This window comes from Bombus fervidus, chromosome 12 (genome assembly GCF_041682495.2).
Source record: "Bombus fervidus isolate BK054 chromosome 12, iyBomFerv1, whole genome shotgun sequence".
NCBI classification, from domain to species: Eukaryota; Metazoa; Arthropoda; class Insecta; order Hymenoptera; family Apidae; genus Bombus; species Bombus fervidus.
In genome coordinates, this window is record NC_091528.1 from 3,922,096 (window position 1) to 3,948,978 (window position 26,883).

A 26,883-nucleotide genomic window follows, 5' to 3' on the forward strand; every position below is an offset into this window, starting at 1 on the left:
AGGATTGCAAATTTATAAAATTATCGTATCTTCCAAATTTATAAAATTATTGTATCTTACGAATGTACAAATTATTCTGCATTTGTGAAATAAAAGAAAAGCGTTATGCTGATTGACTAAGTTTCGAATCAAGGATTACATTTTATACAATTATTGGATTTTGCAAATTTGTACAATTATTGTAACTTGCAAAATTATAAATTATTGCGCATTTGTGGAATTAAAATATTGCATTTATGATGATGGACTGTGTTTCGAATTGAGGATTGCCAATTCATATAATTATTTTAACTTGCGAATTTACAAATAATCGTGTATTTGTGATGTAAAAGCAAAATATAGATTATGGTATTTATATTGACTGAGTTTCGAATTGAAGATCAATGTCTAGACGTCTCTATCTATAATCTTCTCCTTTTAAGATGGTATATATACATTAAACTTTAACTTTAATTTTGAGAATCGTCTCCAAGGAATTTTCCACTCGCACAATGTGAAGCTCGTGGTTTTCGAATTCGAAGGCAGCTGCGTGCATGGCAGCGATTTCCCGAAGGAAATGTTTGATGTAATTTACAACGACACATCCAGGATGACTCTCGGTCGTGTTACAAGCGACGCAAACTTTGGACACCACGAAACTCAGTTCACAGCTACTAGCCGTCACGAATATTTGAAAAGTTCCCTGCTCCTGCGCAATTTTATATAAATTTAATTTATCTAATAATTGTTTCTCCTTTTAAGCAATCGAAAATAGTTACATTCTGTCCAATCATCAAACAAAAATCAATTTCGTTGTCAATGCAAAAAATTCGAATTACTTTACAAAAAGAACAGCACGATCTGGTTTTTCGAGACGCGTTCTCGTGTTCTAAAAAGGCTCAATTAAGCGTGAAATCGAGTAGTTTTTATGATAAAATGGTCGACGCGATTCCAAATCGAAAGTTTCGAGGGAAGTGAAATTACAGGAAGCTGAACGAGAGCTTTAGCGTCGTTTATTTGTACTCTCAAAGGGCGTGAGGGCATTAATTTTCCCGTGTACCGTTAATGAGCGGGATGTATTAATTAGTTCTCTTTATAAATTGGTGCCAATCCTCCTCGCTCACGGGGTGTACCCCATTAATTAATCCACGGGGAAAGTTCCAGGTGTATTCGCGATGCAAAGATCACGTCGCTCGGTCTAATTGATCGGATTGTTCAATTAAGGCCCGGTCACTGAGCAAACAAGAACTGGGCGGCCCTTTCAACGCTTATGCAAATTCGGTAAAATCTATAAAAAAAATAGCGAAGTCGCGAAAAATGCATCCATTAACTCTCTACCGGAATCCCCAGACAATTCCATTCGACCTTTCGTTCGAGAAAATGCCCCTGCCGGGCACATTCTCTTTTTCTACCGCTGTTTCGAGCAGAGTTCACATTCTCCTGGATTAATTGAAATCGCGCGTATAATTACGAAGACACACAGATGGAGGTGCAAAGATAATTTTACTGAAAGGATACAGAAATTTCTCGCGATTTTGAATATTTAGAAATTGAGAATTTGGTAACCGAGTTGTGAAATTTCTTATGTTTCGTATTTCCAAATCTTATATGCTTTAAGCTCTTAAATCTCTAAAATTTTTGAAATTTCTGAAGCTCTACACTTCCAAATCTTTTAATTTTCCAGGTTTCAGACTCTCGAATCTATGAATTTTCGAAGCGCCAAGTTCCCGAACTTCCAAAGCACCAAGCTCTCAAATTTTCCAACCTTCAATTTTTCAAAGTACTAAACTTTCGAAGTTCGCGAATTCAGAACAATAAATCTTCAAAGTATTATATGCAGTTTCCTAAACTTGCCAAATTTTCATTTCCAAATTTCGATGCTTTTCCATGTTTCAGTAGTTCAAGTTTTCAAATTTTCAAGCTTAAGCTTTTCGAACGTTTTTGTTATCAAATTTTCACCCTTTCGTATTGAAATTTTTTCATGCCTATTGACTACTAACTACCGACAAAATTTTCTTTTTGTATTTTTCATTTTCCAGGGTTAACGTATTAAACTAGTATTGTTGGTCGACAAACTCATGTATGAAATTTCGCAACTGACAGTTCTGTTCTCCATGGCGTACCGAATGTAAACGGAAACGATTGTTCCATCGCAGAATCCAATGTCTCGTTTTTCCGTATGAATTTCACTGGTTCGATTTTCCATGTAGCTACGCAGAAAAAGTTTATCATCGTTGGACCAACTATAGTTTCCCTCCCTTCCAGGCAATTCATTGGAATGGATTTCGAAGGGAGGAAAGCGTGAGTACGAACAAAAAGAAAGAAAGAAAGAAAGGAAGAAAGGAGGGCCAGAGAAAAAGGGACAGAAGAAAGAGCATGAAAGGAACATTCTTAGCCAAGATTCTGCTGATCGGTATAGCTTGCAAGTATAGTACCGAGATTTTCGAAGGAACAGAGAGTAATGGTCTGTAATACCGTTCTCCTGTCTATACATTATCGACTACGAAATTGAAATCATCCATTTCTCTTTTGTGTCGAAAGGAAATTGCTTCCAGCAGTGCCAACGAACGTGGAAACGCAATCGTAATTTATGCACTGCGAAATTTCGTTTCTTTTCGTCGCGAGTGGATGTAATTTATTTAAAAAGCCCAGTAATACACTACTAACTATTTTACTCTGAGATATAATTAATCTACTAAAAGCCAGTGCTATGTTAATAGAATATTTTGCACGCAACTCTTTTTCAGTAAATTTACGCTATTGAATACTATTTTTTTAATATTGTAACTACGGAACGAAATTTCAAAGATTCGTCTAATTTACTGTTACTGTTTCATGGTTCGCGTAGATGCTATAGTTTGCCGAAGTTTGAAGAAACTGAAACTTTGCGCGTAGCATTACCATAAATTTTCTTTAAATTGTCTCTGTTCCCTGAATAAATAAAATACAAGTTTCACAATATCATATCGATACTACGTTTTCAGACGAAGAATCTCTCAAACAACGATTTCGTGATTAAACTCAGCCACTCGAACATTGTACGACCAAAATTTCAACCCTTCGGTCGCGAGCAATAATTCTTCTCGGTTGCGAAGATCGGTCTAACAGTTCATAAAAATTCTAAGAGTACTTCGGAAATAAGGAGATCGCCGGTGATATTTTCATACGGGTCTGCTAACGTTCCACGAAAGTTCACGACAAAAGGAAATAACGCCACAGAGAGAAAGGTAGCTAGGAAAATCTTGGAAGAGAGGGAAAAAAAGTGAAACTACAAATCGAGAATCGGACCAGACGAGACGTTTCCCATTCTCGATCGTCAAAGCATCAAACCATTCGTGGACGCGTGATGTTGGCCGAAATCACCGTAATAAAATCTCGTCCCGACGATTCTGAGGAAACCAAGCGAGAAGAAAAAAAAAAAGAAGAAAAAAGAAAAGAACATCATTTTTACGAGTCCATATGTCTTTTGGGTGGGAAGAAAGCGTTCGACAGCCATGAAGGGTACCAATGAAAGCGTAATGGTGCTCGACACCCTCGTTCTATTTTGCTCGTAAAACGCGGCTAAAACACCGACTCGAGCTGCGGATCGTGGTAAAAAGCCGCGTGAAGTTAGTCGAAATGTCTTTAAAGAATGCCTATAGCTTGGCACGAAACGTGCCACGGCTGATAAAAGTCCAACCATGATCCGTAGAAAGACTACGGCTACGTGGTCCAAATGCAATTTAAGAATGCTAGTGAACGTTCTGCCAGGAATTTCCTTTTTATGATCGCTTGGGAATTTTAATGCATTGACTTAAGGGCTGTCTTTATGAAGGTACGATTATGATCGTCTTGTATAGTAGCATTTTAAGCGCTAATAATTCGGAAATTCTACGCGTGGAATTATTCACTTAGTGGATTAATTCCAGATGCGAGGTTTTAAGAGGTAAATTGTAAGGAGATCAGAAACAGAAATTTCGAAGTGTGATGTTGATTCAGATGCTTTGTCCAAATTAAAAATCATAAAATTTTGAAGATAGCTCTTGTACTGATTCATGTAAAGACTATACGTATGGAAAATTCTATAACACAGGAAATACATTTATATGAAGAGATTATTTAGTGTTCTATAATTAAAAAAAAAAAAAAAGAAAAATAATAGTATACATCAAGAACCTTTTCTTATCCAATTTTTATATTCCTCCAATTCTATTCATTATTCACATATATTTCACCTACTGTATAATGTCATTAATAGACGCAAAATCCCGCGACTGCTCAGTACCACGTATCAAATACACGTTCGATTACAAAGAACCAGCAACCATCAACACGCAAATATTTCCTAAATTATATGTCCGAACGGGAAGAAAGTTGTCGAAAGGATCTAAAAATCGATAATCAACTGCCTACGATAACCTGTATTTATATCATACCTACTACATCATTTGTCAAACACAACTTTTCAAGTCCTTCGCGTGGCTGGTAATTTCGTCGAACGGCTTGCACGTTCACTTTCGCGAAACGAGCATACGCGAACGAGGGTGGCATTTTCACGGATATTCGAGTACAACCTCATTACGTTACGCGGTCGATCGACCGTCGCGTCGGGAAAGAGAAGTCCTAAACAGATTGTCCAATTCAGCGAAAAATTAGAGGTTCGGTAGATCGGCGTGCAGGCGATATGCTCTCGTTTCGAAGCCATTAACTTTTTCTCTGGTCTCGCGGATTCCCAGGAAATATATACGTGTATATATATATATATATAAAAGCGGTTGGATGTTACTCGCGTGACACACTTGCTAGTCCAACCACCATCCGCACCGGCTATTATTTCGTAATCCAACGTGAAAGTCGAGAGCCGAACCTCCGTGGAACCCACGAAAAGTTCGAGTGCTGGCAAAACTGTGCGCGAGTGTCTCCCGTCGTCGATGAAATTTTAATCCAATTAGAGCTCATCGTCGTTTTCCGCTCTCGTTCCTCCTCTCGAGCTATCGCCAGCCCCCGCGCCTCTCTTCTTCAACCTTTCCTCTCCGTCTCTTTCATTTCAGGTCCCTCCGTCTCTTTCTTTTTAGGTCTCCTCGTCTCTCTAGCCTTGGTAATGTGGGTGCACTCTAAAAGCTAAAATCAATAAGCGTTGACTACGAGAACGAGCACTTAAGATAGCCCCAAGATAATGACGCACCGCCGCATGAATAATAGAGGCGGCGCTTCTTTTAACCCCGCCGAATTTGCGAGGCAAAATCGCGCAGAGGCTAATCGATACGCGAACACCATCGTCCTCTCTCCACGCTTTTTCTCTTACAGTTTCGTCGTCTTGTTGGTTAGGTTAGAAAGCAACGAGTGCCTCGAATATATTTGCACACCTGAAGAGAAGTTGGGAAATAAGGAACGAAGTTGGGAATGGTTTTAAATTAAAATACGAGAAGCTGCTGAAAGCAACGATGCTGTAACGAGTGGTTTCTCTCGATAAAACTCAGTTCCGTGTGTTTTAGATTGCTTACGTTACTTTGACTATTTTTATATTATACGCCTACTGGATGGGGTAAGATTGTTTGAAACTATGATTTTTAAAATAGTATCATTTAATATCTTGAAATTTTTCACTGCGCTTTCGATTCAACGAAAAATTTTTTATTCTGACAAATGACAGAACGGACTAAAATGGTCTTTAGAAAAGTGACGTTTTTAAATAGTATGTTGGAATAATGGAAATTCTACCGTACGTATAATCTATTGAAAGTTCCATTTTTGTTAATGGACAATTCTCCAGAAATTTTGGTTACATTTGTGCCGGTGATTATGAAAGTGGCGTAAGTCGGGAAATCAAAAATATCGAGATTTTCATTTGCTTTATGTTCCATCGACTTATCATGGAAGACCTTTTGCCAAACAACTATGAAATGAGCAACGGTGTGAAGACTTTCATATTTATCTATGGAGATTCATATTTGTTTCGGTAGTAGTGTAAATCAGGTGTTTTTTCTGCGTAGGTTGTGAGATATCTATGAGAAAAATATAATTACATATTTTCGTTATGTGATAATACAACGTATAAAATATTTTATGAAACATCAGTAGATCCTGAGGCAGAATTTCATATTTTAGAAAAGAGGAGGACCAATATTATATTATAATTTACAGGTACCTCCATTATATGCAAGTGAGAGACTAATGACAAAAAAGGCAAATAAAAATACATATACATTCCACCAATTCATTCAGAAAACGATTAATAATTTTTTATGCAAAATTACAATATATGTATAATATATAAATAAATTAATCCGTTTGTTTTTAGGTTTCTTAATAAAGTACATTATTATCTATTATCACAAGTCTCTAACTAAGATATACTATGAATTTTGAAAATGGTGTAAGTCATTTAAGTATCTAAAAAACATTTTCAAATAAGTTGCCCATAAAGTTGTACAATGATATACAAATCTAACTCTCTCTCTCTCTCTCTCTCTTCGCATATTTTACGAAACATTTTATCCTATAATGGAAATTCTACTATTTTTTAGTACGTTCGAACGCGAAAATCTAAATATCTGGAATAGAAATATATATAATTTACAATAGTTTCATAATTACCGGTGCATTTAAACACAAATCAACACAGGTGAGTCAAAATTTGAAAGATTTATCCAACATCACATCGTATATGGTTTACACATATCTCACAGTATCTACATAACAGGAGAGTAACAAATAAATAATCAAAAGTAACAAATACCACACATCAGTTTTTCAAAAAAAAAAAAAAAAAAAAAAAGATAGAGGAGACCTCTCTTTCGAGATGCTCAATGACAAATGCATTTTCTAAATGATTAATAACACCACGGCCAGACTAAACAAATAACACACGGCTGTCGTGGCGAATAGCATTTCTGATATATCGCGTGTCATTAATGGACCGATACGATTAAAAATTGAAGTTTCCGCGTATTTCAGTTGATCAAAAATACGAAAACCAACCAGCGTGTGTCATTCGCCAATCCTCATCGCCCAATTTTCTGTCGATATTCTAAAACAAAGTGGCCGAAGAGTCTCGAACGTGCAGGTTGCCTGGCCACCGGAAAGCTTCGCAGTAAATAATTCAGCAGCGAGACAATACAGCGTATCGATCGAGCCACAATCACGAAACTCTTCGTTGGACGTGTGACGATGCATTCAGCATCCGTGTTTCGTTGTTTCGTTTGAAATGGAATCTTCCATTGAGTCGAACGAAAAAGAATTGAGCAATTCAAGTGATGCAACGATGCAAGTAAAAACAGAGTTTTCTTTTTTTTAGTGAAAAAAGATGTAAATTTTATGTAGAATGTAGCGATAAAACAATGTTTTAGTTACTAGAATTATTGCAAGAGACAGAAGTAAAATTATAAGCCTCGAACTTGCAGCAATTGAAAAAGATAAAAACGCAGCGTCTGTAATTTATCTGGATGTATACAGGATGTCTCACAAAAAATTACTACAAGCAGTTTTCTTCGAAATCATCTTAGATATCGGCTTGAATTTTTTTACAAACCAAATGGTTCAAAGGGACTTGGAGTACAACAAATTTGAAAGCATAGGTCTTCAGGCAGTAGAAAGAGTGCAATCTTGAATTTCCTTAATGGAACGACATATTAACATTTGTTATTCAAATAGCTGTTAGAAAACTCATCCATTCAAGTAATAAATGATGCACGAAGTTCAAAATTAACAAAAATACGCTCCTTGTTAAAAAATTCTCATATCTGGCACTTACAACATTACAAGTCGTCAACTAATAACAAGAAAAAGAGAAGAAAAATTCGTTTAGCGTTTCGATTGATCAATTAAACGAGAAAAATTAAGGAAGCAAGAATAAAAAAGAAGCTGTGAAAAAAGGAATAAATGAGTAGAGTGAAGCGTAAAATAGCCAATTTCAAAAATAACAGATTAGACATTGACAAAAACCTCTCAGTCTCTTTTCCTTTCATACTTCCTCGCTTTATCTGTCTCCTTCCATCGCTCGAATCCTTTGAGACGCAACGAAGAGAAGTCAAAGAAGCCTATGAAAAGGTTGGCCGCCTTGTTCGCCCGCCTGTTCCAACCCTCTTCCCCTTCCTTTTTTTTTTTTTCGTTTTAATACTTCAGCAACCATTCTCCGCCAAGAATGTTTCCAACGTCTATGGAATCCGAGGATACGGTGCTTACGGTGCCTTTCGAAAAGCCAGGAGCAACGGCAGCATGGTGGAAAGTGACTGAGAAACTGGGAGAATGGATGTAGGTATGCGAAGAGCCGGGCACACGTCGACGCTGCATTATCGATTTACTACATCCACCCCGTGCACCGTCGCCGCGACATTTCCTACGCGACAAAACGCTCCTCGGCTCTCTCCTTGCCTGGTCTATCCACGTTTGCCTACGCGGAGGAATTCGAAAATGTGATGGATTCGACGCGATTTAACGAAAGACCGCGCCTCCTACGAATCACCGGTGGAAGCTCTCTGATGCCAAGCACGTGGAATAGAATCAGAAATCGAATGGATGGAGAAAATTCCCGGGATTCGTGGTGTTCGGGAACGATGAAAGTAACACAAAGAACTCGAACGCGATAAGGTGATTCCTTGGTTGCAAATTGTAAGAATAATAGGTCACTGGAACAACAGAAAATTCGGTGGATTTAGATTTACAAGGGAAATGATGGAGAACTTAGCCTCGATAAGGTGATTCGTAATTGTAAATTATTGCAATGGGAAAATTTGTGTGAAGTGTTTGGAAGAGAAAATTCGGAGGATTTGTAGCTTCAAGAAAGGTTAAGAAAGATTACACGGAAAGTCAAAAGCATTTAGAGCGGAACGGAATAAAGATTTTCAAGAATTACTCATCTTAAAGAAACACAAGGAATTATATATAAAGGGAAATCTGGTTATAGAGCGTCAACCAAAGAACTTAACCTTAGAGTAAACTTTCTGACAGAGCTCAAAAAGCTTCTTTAAAACCCCTATGCCTTTCTCCTAATAGAAACCTTTTCTGAGCATCAGATTGGCAAAATCGCTCTTGTCAAAAGTTCGCCAAGTTACAAAGAGTTGAAGCTCGACTTGAAATTTTGTCCTTCAAAAAGAAACGAACGCGGAACCAGTCAGATACGGAAGAAAGTTGCTCGGTTCTCCAACATGCAGACGACAGTCAGACGAAATACTCGTGTCGAATTTCCATTTCATCCGATCGCAATTCCTCTTTCATCGAACAGTAGAAATCGTTTAGGTACAGAACCGCCCTATTTCTCTCTCTAACTCTGTATGTGCGCTTCGATCGCGGTGCACGAGTAATTACATGCGTCAGCTGGTCTCTGCAGTGGCGCACACAACAAAAGCAGCCGGATTTTTTCGTTCGCCAAGAAATCCCAGACTCATTCCATCCGAGATTACCGTCAGACACGTTCATTGTCTCGTGCCAGTTCACATTTATCCGCCGGGGTCACCGTCGCAATTCCGCCATTTATCCCGCTACTCCGGCTCTTCCGTTGCTTATGGGGGTTTACCACGTTTACCCGCGAATCGTATTTTTCAGTCGTGCAACGAAGGGACATCAGGCCCCACTGCCGCGTGAAGCAATAATTAATTAACGCTACGAAACGTGGAAAAGCTCCACTTCCTGGATGACCGTACAATTTGTTCTGCCGTGTGCGTCGTGGCGTACGAAGGTGATTTTTCTGGATTAACCCTTCAGATATAGTCGTCGCCGATAGCTGAAGCGGACATTTAAAATGTGAAACGCGACTACGCTTACAGTTTGTCAAAAGCTGATCAAGCTGTAAAGGGTTGAAACAAAGAATCAACGTTGCGTTAACACAACATTTGACTTTTCTCAGTCAATTTACATAATTGACTTCCGTTTTTTAACATTCTGACGGCAAAAGGAAACTTCAAAGAAGCAATGTTTTATGTGAACTTTTAATTTCGTCGCGGAACGAATATAGCCAAAGAATTATGCGATGTTACCGTTGACAGTCTGTCTTTTTTTTTACCCGTCTGTGCATTTCTTCCCGTCATGAAACACGAAGTTTACTCATCATCCGGGGAAAACGTTCCCGGCTCCCACAGGTGGCTTTAGAAGCCGTGTATCAAGCGTGTTTGCTCGAGGAATGTTTGTGCGGTCTGTCGTGAACATGCAAACATGTCTTAATTTCCATGCACAGAGGCTTCTCTGCTCATGGCATCAATATTTCCAACGTTTCAATGAGAGGTTCTTCGAAAAGAAGCCATATTCCGTGTAGAATAAACGAATAGCACAGAATCGTTGTAGGCTTCAATCAAGATTTCACCATAGACGATGTATCATACCATACAGAAAATGGAAAATTGAATATAATTAAGAAATAGCAAAGCTTTTCTTTGAATTTGGAAATTTTTGTTTTATAATTTTATTATATTTTATAATAACATACATAAATTTACACATTATTTCGTGAATGATACAATTCTTCAGTTTCCTTGTTTATAGAATCTTGTAAAAAATTAGCGATGGTCGATATTTTTCTATTTCTTGAGATAAATATTTCTACCTCAGAGTTAACTTCTTCAAAAAAATCTCAATAATTGCAACACGTTCGAAGTTTCTTCAAATTCTCGAAATTTCCGAATAGAAAGATCTTGCAACTTGGTCTACAGTCACTCGTTCGATAGAGAATGTCATCAGCATCACTGCTAGACGAAATATTAATCCACTGTACCAAGATTATCTCTTTTTCCATCCCAATTTCCCGACCTTCCTATCACATCGGGCTTTTTTCTTTACAAACAACACCGTAGCACGCGCAAAACATCGCTGCACCATACTTCATCGCCATCCAGCCAACACAGCGTCGTTTCAACCGAAATAAAACCTCGGCTACGTTATCCGCCAGGAATCGAACTCTTCAATTACGCGAGGTAACGATCACAACCAAGTCGGGCTACATCGCAACAAACAACCTGTACACGCGCATACATGTATATCGTGAAAAAACGGCAGCAAAGTATCGAGATTTTATTTCCATCAGCGTGTTCTCATGACGTATTTCTCAAAGCGTCGCGAGACCCCGGTTTCCAAGAATTTATCTGAAATTCGATTTAGTGCGCGACGCGACGCATCGACATCGAGTCGTGATTTGCATGCCCTCTCGAAAACAAGACTGTCTATGGGTTGAAACGCGAAACCGGCCCGTCCCACCTTCGATTCACTCTAACGAAAGGGGTGAACTCGTACAGAGTTCCATGAATATTTCATACGTATCTCGCGGTGTATTGGCAACTCTTCCCACCCCCAATTCTCTCTCTCTCTCTTTCTCCCTTTCTCCATCATCTTTTTTCTGTTCGAGCTCACGCTTTGTAAAACAGGCTGGCGCGAATGAAAAAGCTTGCTGCGTGTGCGTCGTATAATTTCGAGGTTGATTCTCGACGCGACAACCCTCGCAATATCCCTTAACGTTCTCCTTAGAAGCGGCACAGGAATGGTTCTTTAAACCGGTAGCTACGTTTCCTTTCTTTCGTTTTTTTATTTCCTTTTCTTCTTCCTTTTTGTATTCCTTTTCTTTTCACTCTGTTTCGTTTTCCCTCGCATTTTCACCCCACCATCATAATCAGAACCGACAGAGCCACAACGTTCTCTGGCCTCCCGTGAATACTCACCGTCCTTTTTTACGATGGAAATTAACGGGGTATAATGTAAATCCTCTTTCAACCTCCCACCCTCAACCCCTTTCGTGTATCCTTTATGCGTCGTAATGCGGATCTCGTCTCCGCGGCGTACTGTGTAATTAGCGTGGTAAATATGTATAAAACGTAGCCGGGCTTTCAGCGATAACAATCTTCCGCGGCGAACGACGCGATGTCGGGAATTTTTCTTGAATAATTCTGTTTTAAAACGAGCGGATGGCGCAACGTGGAAAATCGAGACGAGTCGGTGTTTCGTTACCGCTACGAGGAGAGAGGAGGACTCAGGGAAAACGAAATTTTCCACGGTTTCTCGACTCCCAACATCATGGTTGTCCTTTTAGAATCACGCTTATCTCTATCTCCTAGCTAAGTTGATTTTTTGTCAATCGTGTTTTTCTATCGTCAAAAGGTTGCCTAAGTTTGCAAAAAAAATATGTAAGAATCATTAACACACTAGCTCGCGAAAGTATTTGAACATCGACCAGAGTATATTTTATGTGAATATTGCGCGTGTTATATGAAACATTTTAAAATTTCATTAGCTATGAAACGTAATTATACTGACCAAAGAAACCAATCTGGGAATATATATATAAATTATAGAGTATTTATTTCGAACATATATTTAGTAAAAGTTAATATACCGCACGAACAGTTAATTGTTATCTCTGATAATAGAGAATAAAATGATAATTATTTTTATCTATAACTTTATGGTCAAATTATATCTCGCGAACAATAAACAAGTATCTAAATACCTTGGAGTAATGGTATTACGCCACGAGGCTTAGTTTAGATCGTATTTCTAACCGTCGCTCGCGGTCCTCCAGCGTCGCAGACGGATCGTCTTGTCTGCCTGGCGAAAAATATACAATGTCTCGACGAGCGCATAGTTGTCGCCAAGCAGCGAGTTCCAGAAACGTCGATTTCGGTCCATTATTTTCTTTTCACAAAGAAATCGGCCTATGTGATCGTCGACACGAGTCATGGCGTGATCCGAGCGTAGTGGGGGTTGTCTCCCCGAGAAGAGAAAGAACTGATCTAAAGGCAATCAGTCCGTTTTGGAAAGTCTAACTGCATACATCGAGAGCTCTGACGAATAAAGTCGCTTAGTCTAACGAATTCATTGAGAGATATCGTAAAGTCGGGTCAAATTTCTGTAACGCATTAACTGTATTCATCGCTAAATAATTTGTGACGCTTTTATTATTATACAATTTATTGTTGAATATACACGCTATATTAACCTGTTGACACAGTGCTAAATTCGTTGAACCACTTCTGTTATCCTAACCGAAACAGGGGAACGACTAATTCGCGGCGTCGATTATACGAATCGTAGCGAGAATTTACACCTCTCGCTGACGCGTTTTCCTCGCGACCGCGTCTCTCCGCGAACGGTCGTAACATTTTCGTCCTTCGAGCCGGATCCAGTGGCAAGTGAAAAGTGTTGACACGTAACCGGTCGAATCATTTGGTCTTCTAAGCTGTATCACATGTCATGTGAAAAGTGCACGCCAGTGACACCCACTACCATACAGTGCCACGTGAATCCAACATAACCAGCAGCAGAAGCGTTATCACTGCAGCGAAGCCAGTAACGTCAAGGGCCGTCACTTTTGAAGAGGCATAATTCGAAGAACGCAACCACGCAGCCTCCCGCCGCAACTGGACAATCGTCAACATAACGATATACAACAACTTTGATCTCACTACAAAACGCGTCTCTTTCGTCACACATCTCCCTCACGAAACGTACGTCGACATTCCGCTGCACAGTGACAAGCGACAACCTGCAGTCGGAACAACTCCAGTTTCACGACAACACGAGTGATCTTCGGGAAGAACACCTTCCTCGCGAACATCACAATATTCCGCTGTACAGTGACGAGCGACAACTGCAGCCGGAACTCCGCATCGGAAATCACCGATCGCACATCATAAGTATCACCTTCGTTAACGAAGTATCTTCATCACAAACAATGGCAAACGAAACAGAAATCACCTCCTTGAGTCGGGAGTGAAACAATCTAAGCGACCAATTCCAGTCCGTATCGAGACTACTCGACAAATACGAACAGTCCGATCAGCACAACGAGGCCACCTTAATAACTTATCAAAAACAAGTCGACGACATTTGGAAACAATTCAACATTGTCAATTGTTGAGGTTATTAGATGTGTGAACAAAGAAACGTGTGGATAGATTGTAAGGTAGAAAATATAATTTAATATAGAAGTGTAAATACAAGTAGGAATATATATGTAAGCTGGTCCAGATCCGCACGCTAGCAGTGTTACCCTATGACTAAAGGAACGCCGAAAAAAACGTCGCACGTGTGCCGCTTATCGTCTGTCGTCGACGCATTCTTTTGTCTATGCGCTATAGACGACATCGGCGCCTTGTGAAAGCCGAAGACCAGATGTAGAGTTTTCTCAGAAGTATCGATCACTTCAACATCAATGACGAATTACTTGAGTTCGATGACAACGCACCTGTGGACTTAATTGATGTCTATGTAGACCTAGTAGTACGATTGAGCAACCTCATCGAAATTAATTCTTCCTCAACGGATGCCTCCAACACAGTAGTAAATCCAAAACTATCGGAATGCAGCAGCAACACTTCTAGCAGTTTCCAGAGACGTAAAAATAATTTCAATAATAACAGTAACAATGATCATACTCCGCCGATGGAGAAAATCGTATCGAATTTAACGCCGATCCTGTCGCATGACACGCGAAGCTCATTGCATAATAGTAGCAGCTCGTCACCTACACGCGACTTGACGACAAACAATTTCGCATCATCATTATCTGAACAATCTGATTTAACGTTACCAATCGCCTTGAATCAGATAACCTCTAACTTTCGCTGCTCATCGCCAACATGCGAATTGACGACAACCAAGTTCGCGTCATCATTATCTGAACAATATGATTCAACGCCAGTAAACGCCTTGAATCAGATAACCTCTAACACTCGCAACTCATCGCCAACATTCGACTTGACGATAACCAAATTCGCGTCATCATTATCTGAACAATCTGATTCAACGCCAGCAAACGCCTTGAATCAGACAACCTCTAACACTCGCAACTCTTCGCCTACACGCGACTTGAGGACAACCTCTCACGATCCTCTGGACTGGAAAAAATTGAATCCCGTCCAGGACAACAGAGTCAATTTCGAATCAAAACCTACAGCAGAGGTTTCGAAATCCACGATGATCGGATTATCTAGGAGCATTTCCTCCTCAATCAGCATTTCAATGTTCAATCTGTCTTGTACCACGCTGCCTGTATCACCTGAGAGCAGGAGTATCATATCGGAGAGTCATTTTCCTGGACATAACGCGAATTCCTCAAATGAAACTGATAGTTGTCAAAACACCCCATCAGCTCTCAACACTTATCCACTGAGCCCACAGATTGCTGCATCGGACAAGTCTCGGGGAGACGATCGGCGAGATGATCGGGGAGAGGTGTCGGATCGTTTCGAACGATGTAACGAACGAGGTGTCGGTGAACTAGGTGGTGATCGTCTGCCTGATGATTGGTCGCTCGACGATCGACCGTTCGATGATCGGCCGCTGGATGATCGTGATTTGACATGACCTTGATCTTGATGTAAATACGTGTGATGTCGTAGTCCGCATATGAGACATGAACCGGCGGAACATTGAGCCAAAGAGTGCCCTTTACCTAAACAATTAGTACAGAGCGATGCCCTTTTGGCGGTTTCAAGGCGATTTTTGACCGACTTCGCCTTGAAGACATCGCAATTCCAAATTTCGTGTGGTCCTTGGCATGTTGGACACACCAACGTACTATATGTAGTAGTAAATGTGTGGGTTCGCAGCGCGGTTTGTCGCTGACGATTATGTGGGCCGGAAGCCCTTTTTTTTCACAATTGTGGTGGAGCTTGTCCTATCGCTGTTCGTTCGTGTTTTTAAAAAGTCTATCAAGTGCATGTATGACGGCATTTTTTTATTAAGCAGGGTGCGTTGCCATTTACGAATGGTGGCTGATGGTAGTTTCAAGGTGAACAATTTGATCAGAACGACGTTTGGGGTGACTGGCTCACCTAGTTTCTCTAAGGCTTGAAGATTAACCTTAACTGTCTCGAGAAAATCATCTACTGCTTCGGGTGTCTCTTCGGTTATTTTCGGATAATCGAAAATCAGATCCCAATGGCGCATGCAGACTTGACGGTGGCAGTCAAATTTTTCTTTAAGAACATCAATAACAATCGAATAATTGAGTTCCGTAATGTCTAACGATTGGATACTACATAAAAGGAATGCCAATTTTCAATTGTACCGTCGAAAGTAGGTAGGTGAATTTCTGGTAATTTAATCGAAGTCGGCTCGGCGATATTGGATGAGTCGCAACTTGGCGGTTTCGACGGCGATGCTGGTGTATCATCCATAAGCATGTGTATTCGTACTACCAGATCGTAATATATGTTTGTAATTTTGGAAACGCGCGCGTCTTCTTCTTCGCCTAAATCTTCTAGTTCTTGCAATAGTCGGTATTGTTTCCACGCGTCGTCGAGTAGTGACTGGTAGACCGTTAAATAGGACTTTGCTTTTGACTGGATTGTTCGAATTCGTCGAGTCGTTTGGATATGGTAGTAAATCGACCAATTTGGAAACCTCATCTCCGATGCAAGGAGATAATTTGGTCTGTGTTTTCCATTTTTATGGCGGATTGTAAAGAGAAATGGTGTATAGAAATATGTTTTACGGATGTCCATTAAATCTCAATCTTTATAGAGATTGATGGAAACTTAATGAACATGTATGAACAATCATATCGTTATCTTTAATTACACAGAGTAAAATAATAACGACTATTCTAATCTGTTATCCTTTTATGATCAAGTTATATCTCGCCAAAAATAAACAAGTATCTAAATACTTTCGAGTGGTAGTGTATAAAAATATGTTTTATGGATGTCCATTAAATCTCAATCTTTATGGAGATTGATGGAGACTTAATGAACACTATTCTCTTTAATAGACCGATCTTTGTGTCCCGTTTTATTTCTTTTCTTAATCCTAACTGCTTTTAATAAAATAAGACATAATTGGCCAAGAAATGAAACAACTTTCTTGAAAGTTTCGCTCGTAAAGCTAAAGTTGGAACGAAGAAGTAAAACGTTTTAATTTCCATCATACCGGAATTTTATGTATATCCTTCGAAACTTTATCGCTAAGCCTTATTTTTATTTTCCTCAAGTTGCTTCAGATCCCATCTACATTTAGAAGTTACAAGAAACCCGCTATCGATGCATGCGATTTTAATTCAGAATTCCATCGGCGACGTCCAACGACTACGTCGAGCTCGCGGTATGTACAGACAAATTGTGGAATCGATAACGACAAAGTTTCGAATTCTACAACGAGTATTACGCGAAAGTATCAGCGTACAGGTCGAGTAAGTCCGACCGCGACATTATACAGTCGACGCTAAAGTTATACCAAGCGTTTGCGGGGGCGGCATGGAAACATTTCCGGTAGCTTCATTCAAATCAGAAGAATAAATAACGAAGAGGCGACCGTGCCAATACGTCAGCATCGATCGTTTGCTAAAACTTGCCTCGTTAAGGAGTCATCAACCAGAGCAAAAACCCATCTAGATGTGCCGTGACAAGAAACATTCAAGCCCAAGAGTATTTCGATACGTTCCGAACTTATTTGCAATGTTGAGAAGAAGAAACGAGAATTCGATATTTTAATTTCACTGGTACGATACGTGGAAGTATTTTTTTTATAACCACTGTGAATACGCGGTTACCAAATCACAGTGTGTCTTTTCACAGGGGTTATTTCAAAAGTTAAGTTGTTATATTTATAAGTTCAGTTATATCTGTTGTCCCTATGGTCACTGCTTAGGTTCAGAAATTTAACGATCTTCGATTTGACTCACGAAGGGATATCCATCGAACAACGAAACAGAAATAATAATATAACAATGCAATATAAAGAACAATACGATTCAATCTCGAATAGACCTAAGTAGTGGCCGTCAGAAGTTACAAGCTAAAATAATCTCTACTGAATAATCTACTTTAATACAAAGTAATACACCGTTAAATGCCCAAGAGCGTAGTTTGAAATAATATTATTATTCCAACAATTTCCCACGATTGCCAAGAAACGGGAGTCCTCGAAAAGAGACGATGAAAATCCCGCGTTCAGAACGCGGCGTATTAAAAAACAATGAACGCTTCAAGTTACCAGTGACGGCAACTACAAATACTCTCGTCGAAGTTAACAACAGCCACTTTGAAAGGATGCAGCTGCAGCTATACGCCTAATTCCCAGGCCAGTCGTTCACACTGCAGTCGCTTTTCCGCTCTGCGTTCGCGAAACGCAACTTTACCAACGACCTTTCCTGCCGTACGCTTAATTCCGAAATCAGTTTCACCGTGCAGTTGAAATAACTTGCCTGGAGTTCGCCGCCAGAGAATATCTCAGCTTCCTGAGCTCAGGCTACTATTCCTTTCTCTCTCTCTCTCTCTCTCTCTCTCTCTCTCTCTCTCTCTCTCTCTCTCTCTCTCTCTCTCTCTCTCTCTCTCTCTTTCTTGACGATAGTCATGAGACGGAGAAAACTGCCAGAAGGAGAAAGGGGTAAGCATGACAAACTGGCGTGCTTAAAATTAACGAAACGTTATGTACACTTTCGTCAAAAACAGCAAGGAAATTTATTAGTGTTGATAACTATGTAGTAACTTGCGACTTGCAAAATTTTATTAGCAATATTAGTAGAATCATAGAAAAAGATTTTGATTAGTTTTATTTTATTGAGTGAAACTTTAGTTGCACAGATAAATTCGTCTAGTGAAAACTACCACCTGTTTAGATGATGGGATGCAACATTTGATTGAAAAATAGAAGAAAATTAGAGAAAATAATGGAATTTGCTTTGGTCGTTATGATTATAGCGTATGTTTTATAAATCAAATTTGTCCATCGTTTGTAATGTATCAATTTCGAATTAGTTATTTCACGTTTATATGAGTTATAAAATATATAAAGCAACTTTTCTTGACAGGCAATACAGTTTGAGTAAAATTAATACTGGGTGTAAGAATATACTCAGAACTAAGCTATTTTCTTTTCTTAATAAGTCCCACGAAGATTGCACGAGCCATAGTGTAATTGCACCGAACGCTACGACACACTGCTTTAATCTACCACCAATTAACCCTCGAGCTGACATAAGAAGGCTATTAAACGTACCACCAATTTCAAGCGTCTAAAAATTACTCAGCAAATTACTTGTCTCAGTTCAGTTTTCGCCGTATGCAATTGGCGAATATCAAGAGCGTTCCAGCTTCAATTAACCAATCTTAAGAAACTGACTTTCCACACATCTTATCTATATCTTTATGAATAATTAAATAGTTTACGAATAGCAACATTTGTAAACACGTTCTATGAATATATTATTTGTGTTATATGAAACATTTCGAAACTTCATTAGCGTTGTAGCGACAATCAACTATCCTATTATATTGATAAATTTTGAAACTAGTTTAACAATGTATATAGAAATTATTATAAATATTTAAGGAAAATGAGAAACCAGCACCATGTAATTAGATTTTTTCACATGAAGCTTTGGTTTTTAGCAAAATGACTTTATCCCTCTGTACAATATTTTATCTCTTTGACAATATTTTATATACAATAGTTGACCAACAACTTTGGCACATTTTTGCAATGGAAGTTTTTGAAGTGAAAATTACCTGCTACCCTATGAAAAGAATGATTGAAAGGTAATTTTATAGCCAATATCCTCCAACATAAACAGCCATTTTTTGAAAATTGCTTGACAACAATAAGTTATATCTATCATGCTATCGAAAGGATGATTGGACGACAACTTTATTATTTTTTATTCATGCAACCTAATTATCTACTAAAACGAATGGCCATTTCTCGGAAACAAGTTAACAGCGAAACATACTTTGATTGACGCGTTCAATTTAAACCTCGAATAAAGAGAAAATACATATGTACTGTCTGTTCTGAAATTATGGCAGAATATATCAAGATATATAGATCAAGAAACAAATGTGTCATACCTAACAAACTCTTCGATGATCAGGTAAATCTGTGGATGAAGCGCTCCGATTGTATATGGCAAATAACGTGATTAACAGAGGCGTGACGTGCCACAAATCGTGCAACAGCGTGAGTGGAGTCTGGATAGCCGGAGAGGAACGCGACACGACGAGCACGAGGCGATGCAAGGAAGCGGCCCAACACGACCTGACATGATTTAACAGAATTCTACGGAGCACCTATGGAACCACGAGAAACACACAGACAGACAGAGAGAGAGAGAGAGAGAGAGAGAGAGAGAGAGAGAGAGAGAGAGGCAGAGCGATTCGACGAGAGAACGTGTGCGAGGACGAGAGTAAATCAAGCACACGTGACTCGCGGCGGCGTTAACCGCTCTCACAAGCGGATATGGGATCAACACCTGCATGTATCATCGTCGTCGACGGTGTGTATTGCCGTCAGATGTACTGGACGATCGCAGATGCTCGCACGATGCTCACTTCGTACGACAGTTGTTCGATGTTGTATAAGCATCCGGGACTCGGCCACTGAATGGGTTTGTCAAGCTTTTAGAGACGAAGTATCGAGTGGCAAGATTTATTGTACATACTGAAAGTTTCGCGATTAACATGCTTGCCGAGGATGACGACATATAGTGGTTCCGATTGCTTAAGGCTTGGTGACGACGTCGTCGCAATTTAGCACCGATAACGTTACGCGATTCTATAAAATGCACATACCGCTCAATATTATTGGAGAATAGTTGCTGTGAACGATTTTATTATATTAACCGCATGTATAGAATCGAAGAAATTCTATAGGTTTAATGGACTGAGTATGGTATTTCCATGATACTAGATAGAGATTGATTTTAAGATAATTACACAACAAGCTGTACAAGTATAAGAATTGGATATAAAAATTAAAGTAACATAGAGAAATTCTCTAATTGATTTGAGCAACGATGGTGAATTCTTAATGTGGTGAATATATCTTTCTAATGACGAATAACTTCTTACGAAAGAATGACTTCACTGTCTTTTGTTACTTTTGCTCAGAATGTATTTATATATTAAATATTTGAAGATTCTTAGTTTTGTGTACATATCTGTTCTGTTTCAGCTTTAAGATAATTACAGCGCGTTTAACTTAAGATATTCTAAAGATTAAAAATAACTATTAGAGATATCTATAACTTTCATTTTAAAAGCAAAGGGGATATAATGTGATAAGAATTAAGGATTATATCGTAGATATTTCACATAAAACGCAATACTTTTCAATATTTACGCAATCTAGTACGACATAATAAAGTTGCAATGATATTATCTGGCGTGTTCTACTCACATTTTGTTGACGAAGCGAGCAAGAGGAAATTAGAAACACATCATCGAGCGGAGTGAAGGTAATCGTCGAGAACTCGTTTCATGGAATACTCGCCACAATTTCACTTCCATTTCACCGTGTTCTCGTAACGAATTGCGTTCCTTGAGATCTACGTTATAAATTTTCCTTTAATTTTACTTCTCTTGAAAAAACTAGTTCAATATTTCAAACATTTATTTTTGCAATGATTAATAGTAATTAAATTGATCGTAATACACACATACACCGTTCTTTGAGATAATTTAATTCCTTTCTAATTTCGACTGACAGAAAATAATATAAAAATGAAATATTTCTGTACCTGTGATATATTGATATTCTAAGATGTGAATCATACGACGTACAACTGTAAACTATTCATTGATACTGACGATAATATACAATACGTGCATGAATCTACGGTTGTGTTATTATTATTGCTTCCATGAAAGACTCGGAGCAGATAAATATATTCTGCGCCTTAAAACAATAATTTGAGACTTCCCCTATATCAATGGAACTTCTACGTGGAATTATAATTTTAAATAATTGAAAATATGTTTGTAATTTAAAATGTTTCAAATATTATTTTTTAAAATATAGAATTTGATATAGAATATGATTAAAATTAAAATTGAAATATAGAATACAGATTAAAATATAGAATTGTGTATAATATTAAATAAATTTTTGCAAAATAATTTTAGTTAAATTTTGTTAAAATTAACAGTTTTAGTAAAATTATTAGTTAAAATTAACCCAAATATAGAAATAAACTCATCATATCGGGTGACTGCATAGGGCGGATTTAAATCTGAGTCACGATTATCTCAAATAAGGAATCATACGTACTAATCATATGAACACAGTATCTCTTTTATCGTCTTATCTTCTGATATAACACACAAGTACATTTTTGCAAGATAAGAAAGCGAAAAATGTCCACAAGACTTTATTATATTATGCTGTTTGCTATATTGTAACATAATACTCTAATTTTTTATTTCAATCCATAATACAAATACCAAGAAGTAAATAAATTCATTTATTAAAGCTACATTTTATAAAATGCACATATATGAATATTTATAGACACTAAAATATAGAGAAACTCGAAATAAATAAAGGAAATGTTTGTCTCTTTTCATTCATTCACAAAATACCGGTCTACCAGTCAGCCATTGTTCCCCTTCTTTTTTTATCAAACACTACATTCAATTTTATTCATCAAAATTAATATGTATTCAGAATAAAATTGAAATACGTAATAACAAATATAGGAGTTTCAAAACGATGTATATAATTATTACAATTATTTCCGCATATCGAATAAATAACGTTCTAAATAAAAAATTTTTAAATATAGAGACGCTTTACGTGCTTACCTGCACTGTGTTGACTCAAGTTGTTAGGCTCTTCTTTCGCTTGACACCTCAAACGCTCGTCGTGACTCTTTATTTTCTTGTCTAAGATGCTACTATTAATAGAAATTACATATACCGAGGAAATAACGTGTCCTTTGCACTTTGTCTGTGAAACTACGTAACACGGTACACTGATTACGTGCAATATTCATTGAAATAATTACAAAAATTTACTTTACGATCGACAAGCTGTGCCACTGTCCATGATCTCTGGTAAACTGCGCGAGTAGGATGCGCAGTAGGCCAGCACACGTGTTCTTCGCGGCATTATGCTTGATACTGGCGACAGCTGTGGACCAGCCTTTCAAGACATAACCTTTTCCAACAATACGTACTATCATTGGCGAAATAGGGTCAATGCTCCCGTCAATCTTAATTACGCGGCTAAATTCTTGACCTTGTCTTTCCAGCCTGTTAAAATCTTCGCCTTTCTTATCGAATTTTTAACAAAAATGCTTCGCGATATAATTATTTCAATTTTATAATATCGGGATGTTGGATAAATTCGTAAAGAAATCTGTAAAAAAGTTTAAAGAAAAATTTTTAGTTTGATCTACATTTTATAAAATTAGAACTTTATTAAATAACTTATGTTTTTATATGGTAATTTTTGTAACTTTAAGGTAATTTCATGATTTCGTTTGTGAAGAATTTTAGGTCTTTTTCGTATACAATGTCCAACTAGTAACATTTATTCAAATTAAATATTTTATTATTTCTTAAATGCTTACAATTTTGGAAACGCAACGCTCTTTCTGAATAATTCAATACATTATCTTATACACGCATGTTAATTAATTATTATGAAAGAAATATTTTCTTACATATTTATTTTCTTTTCAGTGTTTTCAGTGTACGTAATAATTGGAGTAAAAGCACAGAAAAAAGAACTGTGTAAGATCATAATGGAATTACGAAGGTAAATACGTTTTAAAATTTTAACTCTTTCAAAGAAGAACATTGTATTGTAACTTTACTATAGTAGTGGCATTGACGGCATAAAAGAATCCAGAAAAAGAAAAGTATCGAGGACAATGACAGCAGCCACGATTGCTGGCGCAACAAGGATAGTTCACATCTAAATTCAACGATCGCAACGAGGAGGAACGTTGGTCAGAAGAAGAGAGGCGAACCTTACGCAATCAATTTCCAGGTGAAAGGTTCCAACGTGTGCATGGGAATTTATTTACAAAGGCTGTCATTTTACTGTAACATTTTCTCAATTTCTTTATTTAAGTTTTGTAAAAGGTGGAAAATGAAAAATGTGTATTTAAAAGAGGTAGAATATTTTCGTCCATTATATCACTTATAAAAAGAAGAAAATATTGAATGTAAATATTAAATAATATAATATTAAAAAATTGACATAAAAGGTTGTTGAAACATTCTAAGTAATAATTAGAAAAAGCGCTTTGGGAATGGAAAATCTGCACTTGTAATTCCACAGCGTAATTAGGTGGAGAAGGGAACGCGAAATTGTTAAACGCATTAACGTCAAATTTCAGAGGCGACGCACGCAACCTAATTTAATTGTGCCTAGCTGATCGAAGCTGCGGACAATTAATTAGCGATGTGCCGGACATTTCGCGAGGAAATCCGACAGGTGGACACGACCATCTGCTAAGTTCTGATTACTGATTAGGCCTCCTGAACGCGACAGGTGGTCGAAATTTGTCCTCGTTCCTTTATGAAAAAGTCACGAAAATCTATCCACGCTTACGACTCTGTCGTCATATCGCATTAACTATGAACTATACGCTTTTCCATGGATATGAACTTTTGCGCGAATATAGTACGGAGAAATTTAATATGATGATGTCAGAAATTGAATTACCTGATTAAGTTATTTCTTGTAGCGTTCTCTGTCGTAGAAGGTGCATTTGTTAAAAATTTTCAAAGGAAGAAGCAACGTAAAAAAGTGATCGTGTCTGGCGCAGTCTCGATGAAAATTTAAATTTTAAAACTGTCTTTAGCTACTCGTAGCTTGAGTATTTCCATTGTGTGCATTCGAAATAGCACACACTCCAGAAGAAAATTCACACAGCAACTCTCGAAACGTCGTATATGCATAAAACGCAAGGTTTCGGCTTCTTCAAGAATTCCTTCGTATATAGTATGAAATGATACACGCGCATATATCTTGTTACCTGAATTTTCCATCGAATATCGCTATAAAATCCACAATCTACAGAGGGGATAAGAAATGAAAGCGAATTTCTTGATCTTTGAATCCGATTCTTCAGGGATATTCTACATGACAAGGCGAGTAAATTCTCATAGTGTGGTATTTACGTAACAGCAACGAACGTTAGAATCGTGATAATTGAACGAAGATAGAGTATATCGTTTCCATATGATAGTGCCATTAACCGAGCACGATAAACGTAAATCATAGGTACAGTTGTTTTGTGGACAATATTATTGTTCAGGTGGAGGCTGCCGCTGTTATCGGACGACTGATTTGCACGTTACGCTGCAATGGTAAATTCGAGCTATCCATATGAGCGCATTTAGGGCACAACGCCCACACGCACGACTTATTTATACTAAATGCAAATTGATATGTGTACATCGTGCAACGGGGGTATGTACACATGCCTGACGCCGGTGATTGGCGTTCGATACGTTCTCTTGCGAACGGTTCGGTTTAATCGGCCGTTCAAAATCCTGGACAATTATGAGCGCCGTGCAAATACCTTGACAATCGCGGAATATCCCAAAGTATTGCTCGCGATCTAACGATAATCCCAATTAATTCACTATAAACGATAAAAACTGTAAGATTGGAAAGTCCAATCTACAAAACGACGTCTTAAAGTATTTTGTTTCCTCTCCTTTTTCAATTAAAAAATTAATTTCAGAATGTAGAATTTCAGGATTGGAATTTGTAGAATAATTTTAGGATTGGAGAGTAATTCTTGACAAGCAATGTGAATTTGAATTTTTTTTATCGATTTTGCAGCCGAAAATTCTGAAAAATTCACAGATGTGTGCGCCGCTGGGTAAAATATTCCTGATTTTTTTGCATAATTTTTCATTGAACAGAACAAACGAAAGGGAGTTTGAGTTGTAACTATCCTGATAGTAATAGGGCTTAGCGGGTCGATACTTGGCAGAAAGAAGTTTTCTTCGAGAAGATTATCCAATGATATGCAAACCAAATTAATTTGGTTTGAAAGAATTTATAGGAATTCTTTCACATGTCCTAGCATCCAAGTATTTAAACATAAGAAGTCCTCAATCGATGCATGGAACCGAACGAAATATGATTTATGTGCAGTTCATCGTGATGGATGGGTGGCTTATCAAACTTTATTACCGAATACGTGGAAGCCAACGAGATTACGGGATATCGACATAAATTAGATAGGACGAGTAATTTGTTTCCAGTGTAATGACAATAACCAAACTTTGTAAAATAATTATCTCCACTGGAAACAAATAGTAGAAATTTTGTTCTCCATTTTTATTTCAATATATGCAATTTTTGTATCTTTTCTGACGATCTTTCGTTAAATTTTCACGATATAAAATATCATGATAGTTATATACATATATACACTATTATGCAATCAAATACAGACATCACACTGTATTTAAAAAATGTTTTTAACAAATATTTATAATATATCAAGAATTTTTCCGCAACATCGAAAGCAAAATTAAAACGTTCCTAGATACCCAGATGGTTCGAAATATTGATTCTCCGCTATTTGAATAATCTCCTCAGTCTTTCTTTTTTGTTTTTTTTCTTTTTTTGCGTTACATCTGTTCGTTTTACGAGCGGATCGTTTTATACGCAAGGATTTATAGTTTGTGGAAATCCCAAGAGCAAATCCAGCATTCTAGTCTCAGAGATAGCGGGACATGAAATCGAAAAGGAAAATTAATCAGCCTAGGGAAAATAAAGAAATCAGAGGAAAGATAGACCAGCTTCACTTGTGATCGTAAACAAAATTTAAAGAGTAATCATGGAAGTTTTCAGGATTGTAATAACGTGAAATAATAAACGGATGAAATGAAGCAGCTCTCAAATCTCACAAGTTATACGTTTGTATAAAACGAAACATCTATTTAAATTGTCTTCGATTTAATACTAAATTTCTATCGATTTTCAATATGTATATTTTAAAAAAAATGTTATACGCATTTCATTGAAAGCTTCAAAGATCGAAAGATGCTCTCATAAAATAATTTTCTCTTGACTTCCAATATAGCGTGCAGATCTTGTATTCTAATAAACTTCTTATCGAATAACTTTACCTAACAAACTTCTTACCCCTTTTTCAAAAATCGCAATTGAGGAAATTTGAAATTTAGATATAATGCAAGCTTGAAAATTACAATATTGTTCACAGTAAAATCCTTCGTCGGAATACATTTTCTATCT

The 26,883-nt window shown here is 37.6% G+C and overlaps 1 protein-coding gene and 1 long non-coding RNA gene across 7 annotated transcripts in view; both read right to left on the reverse strand.

The window, feature by feature from the left end:
• Positions 1-26,883, reverse strand: part of Rho-5 (rhomboid-5) — a 290,319-nt gene that overhangs the window by 129,325 nt on the left and 134,111 nt on the right. The window lies entirely within an intron of this gene.
• Positions 4,136-22,779, reverse strand: LOC139993186 (uncharacterized). Its single transcript, XR_011801324.1, has 3 exons — positions 22,455-22,779; positions 21,052-21,199; positions 4,136-5,079 (listed from the first exon to the last, which is right to left on the reverse strand). It is a non-coding gene; the product is annotated as an uncharacterized lncRNA (long non-coding RNA).